Source organism: Triticum urartu, chromosome 7A, assembly GCF_056163025.1.
Source record: "Triticum urartu cultivar PI428250 chromosome 7A, HENAU_Tu73, whole genome shotgun sequence".
NCBI lineage: Eukaryota > Viridiplantae > Streptophyta > Magnoliopsida > Poales > Poaceae > Triticum > Triticum urartu.
Window position 1 is genome coordinate 736,357,703 of NC_141879.1, and position 6,114 is coordinate 736,363,816.

The 6,114-nt window shown below is 45.9% G+C and overlaps 1 non-coding gene across 1 annotated transcript; it reads left to right on the forward strand.

The window, feature by feature from the left end:
• The first annotated feature begins 2,040 nt into the window (after positions 1-2,040).
• LOC125519520 (uncharacterized) lies at positions 2,041-4,919 on the forward strand. The gene is made up of 8 exons (XR_015611868.1): positions 2,041-2,250; positions 2,344-2,485; positions 2,571-2,684; positions 2,832-2,912; positions 3,051-3,169; positions 3,282-3,383; positions 3,471-3,590; positions 3,695-4,919. It is a non-coding gene; the product is annotated as an uncharacterized LOC125519520 (transcript).
• Positions 4,920-6,114: the final 1,195 nt, after the last annotated feature.

A 6,114-nucleotide genomic window follows, 5' to 3' on the forward strand; every position in this document is an offset into this window, starting at 1 on the left:
CTCACACTGCTGGATCAGCAACTTTGGATGATCTTCAGACAAGTAGGGAACTGCACTTAGATGGGAGTAAAAAGGCTCCATACAAACACCCTCATTTCGTGCAGAATAAAAGTTAGCAACCAACTATAGAGAAGAGAAATGGGCATGGAGTTAGAAATCATAGCTTTGCAACAAACAACCCAGGTTGGTCTGGAACAACCCAAAGAGCAACTAGAGCGACATAACAGAAGGGCACAACAAACACCAAGAGAGCAGTTGTTAGAAAACAGAAGACAATGTACTCTGGTGAAACTTGCCAAGTACTCCCTCCATCCCAAATTAAGTGACTCAAACTTGTACTAACTTTGTACTGAAGTTAGTACAAACTTGAGTCACTTATTTTTTGGACGGAGAGAGTATAACGTACCAGCATTTGATGCACTTGGCACTTATTCTTGGATCCAAACAATTGAGATGTACTTTAATCCATCAAGAACTCCTACAAATCAAAGACTGAGGTTGCAGTCACATGCCTGCGAGGGCCTACAATTTAATGGTGGAGAGGCACTGGTATGGCAACCACGTCCCTTGGTAAATGTTCTACAGATATATTGGAGATAGATCCACCGATACATATGTTTGTGACGATGTGAGAGCCATTCGTGCAGTCACACAATCTAGTATTGTCAATGATTATGTTGAGAATTGAGCAATCTATGAACTTCATGCGGAGTTCTATTCTTCTAGGTCCAGGTTTTGAACCTCTACTTCATCTTGTTTTTCGTACTTCTACATTTTCAATCCTAGGTCAAACATTTTTACCCTTACACCTTGGAGGTTTGCAATCCACTTCATATGATGTCTACGAGTATCCCAACCATAGTTTCTTTCCATAGTGTAGGAGATACCTAAAATTTTCCATATCATACTTTTCTTTTTTAACTTCCATATTGCAACTTTAACCTATTTAATTCATCTAGACTAATATATCTTCTGTAGAGTATTACAAAATTCATGAAAACCAGGTGCAAGTTATGATGTGAGAAAAATTATCTAGCTTCCCTAGCTACGCTTTCAAACTCATTAGTTAAGGCTTCAAGAACAAAATCCTTATCACTAGCCTTTTCCATATCATCCAATTTTGAGGACGTTTAATGCATATAGGAATTCAAATTAACAAGTTTCTTTTTTAGCTCTTCTATGCCGGAAGTAAGAGCTTGATCATCACAGTTGGCACTCTAGAGAACATATTTGTTACTTAATTTGTTTAATATGATAATATGAAAGAGTAAGCACTCCAATATCTCTCTTCCTATTATATGTCCTTCTCCTGCTCTAACTTACTTAGTACTATAACCTTAGGTGGAAACATAATGACCAAAGAAGCAAACTGGATAGGTGTTGAAATTAATTATTCTTTTTGTTTTTTATATATAAGCAAGATAAAAATTCAAAATATGATAAATAATTACAGCTAAGCAAAATAGATAACATGGAACATAATAAAAGTGATACAAAACATATGGAGTTGAATATACCTCCTCGATAATGATGACAAAAAAAGTCTTGATTGCTACAAAGGTAAATGTTTCCAAAGTTTTTGAGGCACTTATAAGCGAAGGTTGGACGAGAGGCAACCAGTGGAGCTAGCCCTGGTGAGCCCCGGCACCCTAGGGTTCTAGGTGCCTAGGATGGGAGGTGCCTCCCCTATTGACGGTGTACTGAACTAGGGGGTACTCATCACGTCATCTCCCGAGTCCGTGTGTATCACGGTTCCCTCAAGGGCATAGCTTAGGGATGGGCATGTCAAGGATAGCTTGTACATGCTACGGAACAATTGAAAAGTGAACTAAGGTAGCGCGGAGCTCTCCTCCAACAAAGCCATCCAGCAAACTTCTCGATTTGCTTCCAATATAAAACTGCGTGGAGACGTTTTTTAAAACCCACAGGGGCGCGCGCCCACGCTTCCGTCGCTTGAACGAAACAAAAGCCAGCGTGCGTGCGCATTTGGGTCAGTGTACAAGTCAAACTTACGCAGCTCAAGTCTCAATGCATACCTCGGATCGATGCTAGCTAAAAAGTCTTCTTCTCCACGCCCCTAAGACCAAACAAGTCTTCTTCTCCATCGCACCCTGCCCACCTGAGCTCACACACACATACATGGAGCTAGCGAAGACGAGAATGAAAGCAAGCCCAGTCCTCACGATGCTGTTCGCGGCGGCGGTCGGGTTCTTCGTCGGCGTTTCCTTTCCGGTGGACATCACGCTAAAGGTAAACAAAAAACGCCGATTCGGTATTGGCTAACTCTGAGCTGATTTGATCTGAACAAAATGTGTGTTGCCTTCTTTGGGACTGTTTGTGCAGCTTCAATGTGGCCTCCTGCCTTGGAACCGGCGGCGGTGCCGCCAACTGCAGCTTCAGACACAGCAGCAGGCTGGGCAGGTTATGGGGGGCGCCGTTTAGGAACAGCAGCACTGGTGCCCCAAATGCCACCGGTTCAGCGCCGGTACATTGAGTTTCTGAACTTTTTGAATGATCCAGTTTAACTTCGTCCCAGTTAACTAAATGTTTTCTTGATCAATGGTTTGTAGGTTGTAGAGGTTGCAGCAGCAAAGCCTGGAGGCTCAGAGAGGCGTCTGCCACCGGGGATCGTGGTCTCGGAGTCTGATCTTCACCTGCGCCGGCTATGGGGATCCCCAAGAGAGGTACGTCTTGCCTCGCGTGTTTTAGGTTCCAAAATATCTGAACAACCTGACAGAGTTCACTCGTTCATTCTTCACCCTGTTTGAATGGACATCATATTGATGGATCTTGTTTCATTTCATCTTAAAACTCCATGGTTTGATGCGCAGGACAGCCCAACTGGCAAGTACCTCCTCGCGCTCGCGGTAGGGTACGGCGAGAGAGAAAATGTCAATGCAACTGTTCACAAGGTGCACCCCCTTTTCTAAAAAAAAAGAACTGTTCACAAGGTAGATAAGCACTATACTTTCAGCGTTTTAGATGTAGATATAGAACTGCCATGGCCATCCGTTGTCTGACCAAGATCATCAATCAAATAACAAATGCAGTTCTCTGACAATTTCGATATCGTGATGTTCCACTACGATGGCCGCACGACGGAGTGGGACCAAGAGTTCGAGTGGTCGAAGAAGGTCGCCCATGTCAGCGGTAGGAAGCAGACCAAATGGTAAACATTTAACTGTCCGTCCACTCGCTGCTATGAATTCCACTCCGAAGTGCAGACAGGTGCACTGACAATCTTCAGACTTTTTTGCCTGAAAACAATAACAACAACGAAGGTGGTTCGCTAAGAGGTTCTTGCACCCGAGCGTCGTGGTGTCCTATGACTACGTGTTCGTGTGGGACGAGGACCTTGGTGTCTACAACTTCGCCGCGGAACCGTACGTCCCTCTAGCTGTATGCTTTCCTGTCAGCTCTAAATTTATATTGTGGACGATGAAGAACAGATAGGATGTGCATGGTTGCAGGTACCTCGACATCGTGAGGAGGCACGGGCTGGAGATCTCGCAGCCGGGGCTGGACACGACCAAGGGGTCGGCGCCGATGTACGACATCACCGCCAGGAAAGACAGCAGCGAGATGCACAAGTAAGCATGCCTTCCATGATGATGCATAGCAGTACGTTTCCAGGCAACATGCGAGCAGAGTCTGAATTTGGGTTGTCTGCCACTGCAATGCCATGGATGAACAGGACAGATGCAAGGGGAGAGCATTGCTGGGACGTGCACAAGCGGCCCTGCAGCGGGTAACTAACTGAATTCTTCACTCCAGTGTCATCTTCTGAAGATTCAAGCACGGATGCAGCTTCGTGGAGATGATGGTGCCGGTCTTCTCGAGGGATGCGTGGAGATACGTGTGGCACATGATCCAGGTATGTATGATGGGTGTACATGATTGACATTTTTGGATCAATGACTGAGCATGACGGGCAAGGGATGGCTTTTTTTAGCGTTGATATTTTGAATGACATGGTTGCTTGTTGATATGCTTGAGTATTGATGTCGTCCTGTCAATTATAGACTATTGTTTTGAATCATCTAAAAGTCCAAATGTTCTTGCTACAAAAGAAAAGTTTATGCGATGAACATGTTAGACAGCATTCCACAACAAAAATTCTGTTTTTATTATTTACCTACTCGAGGACGAGCAGAAATTAAGCTTGGGATGCTGATACGTCTCCAACGTATCTATAATTTTTTATTTTTCCATGTTGTTATATTATCAATCTTGGATGTTTATATTCATTTTATAGAAACTTTATATCATTTTTTTAGGACTAACATATTTTCATAGTGCCCAGTGCCAGTTGCTATTTTTTGCTTGTTTTTTACTTCCCAGAATATCAATACCAAACGAAATCCAAATGCCACGAAACTTTTCGGATATTTTCTTTCAACCCAGAAGACAACTTGAGAGTCAAGGAAGTGCCTGAGGTAAGGCCCGTGGGGCCCACAAGGCACCAGGGCGCGCAAGAGGCCCCTGTCGCGCCCTGGTGGGTAGTGCGGCCCATAGGCCCCCTCTCCACCGCCTCTCAGCTCTATAAATATCCAAATATTCCAGAAACCCTATGGGGGCAGGGAGATCAGAGTTTCCACCGCCGCAAGTTCAGAGCCATGAGATCCAATCTAGAGGCCTTTTCCGGCACCTTGCCGGAGTGGGAAACGATCACGGAAGGGTTCATCATCCTCATTGGTGCTCCTCCGATGATGCATTTGTAGTTTACCACAGACCTACGGGTCCGCAGGCAGTAGCTAGATGGCTTTATCTCTCTTTTTGATCTTCAATACAATCTTCTCCTCGATGTTCTTGGAGATCTATTTGATGTAACTCTTTTTTGTGGTGTGTTTGTTGGGATCCGATGAATTATGAGTTCATGATCAGATATATCTATGAATATTATTTGAGTCTTTGTTGAACTCTCTTATGCATGATTTTTATAGCCTCGTATTTCTTCTCCGAAACTTTGGTTTGGTTTTGGCCAACTAGATTGATTTTTCTTGCCATGGGAAGAGGTGCTTTGTGATGGGTTCGGCGGTGTCCTCACCCAGTCATAGAAGGGGTAGCGAGTACGCATGTATCATTGCTATTAAGTATAAAAATATGGGGTCTATTCCTACATGAATAAATCTTGTCTACATCATGTCATCGTTCTTATTGCATTACTCTGTTTCTGTTGGGGAACGTTGCATGGGAAACAAAAAATTTCCTATGCTCACCAAGATCCAATCTAGTAGATGACCATCTACGAGAGGAGAGATTGGATCTACATACCCTTGTAGATCGCTAAGCGGAAGCGTTAAGAAACGCGGTTGATGTAGTCGAACGTCTTCGCGATCCAATCACGATTCATCCCGCGAGCTCCCGATCCAAGTGTCGAACGGACGGCACCTCCGCGTACAACACATGTACGGCTTGATGACGCTTTCACCTCCTCGATCCAGCGAGCGATGGTGAAGTAGTAGCTCGAGTCCTCCGGCAGCACGGCGGCGTGGTGGCGGTGGTGGTGGAGAAATCTCACCAGAGCTTCGCTAAGCACTACGGAGAAGAAGATGGACTACGAGGGAGAGGAAGGGCAGCGCCATGGCGTGGAGATGTGGTCTTGTGTGCGGCTTCCCTCTCTCTACCTCTATCTATATATAGGGGAAGGGAGGAGGGGTGGCGCCCCTAGGGTTTCCCCTGGGGGGGCGGCCAGGGCAGATGGGATCTCCCCTAGGGTGACTTGCCCCCCAAGCCGGGTGGAGGGAACCCTAGATGGGGCGCCCCACCTCCCCTGGTTACGTGAGATGGGGTGAGAGGGGCGTTCAGCCCCTTAGTGGGCTGGTTTGCCCCCTCCCCTTGGCCCATGAGGCCCCCCAACACTTGTCGGGACCCCCCGAAACCCCTTTCGGTCATGCTGGTCATCACCCGATACCCCCGGAACAATTCCGGACTCCAATACCCTTCGTCCAATATATCAATCTTCACCTCTGGACCATTTCGGAGTTCCTCCTCACGTCCGGGATCTCATCCGAGACTCTGAACAACCTTCGGTAACCACCATAATGACTCAACTATACTTATATCGTCACCAAACGTTACGTGTGTAGACCTTGCGGGTTCGAGAACTATGCA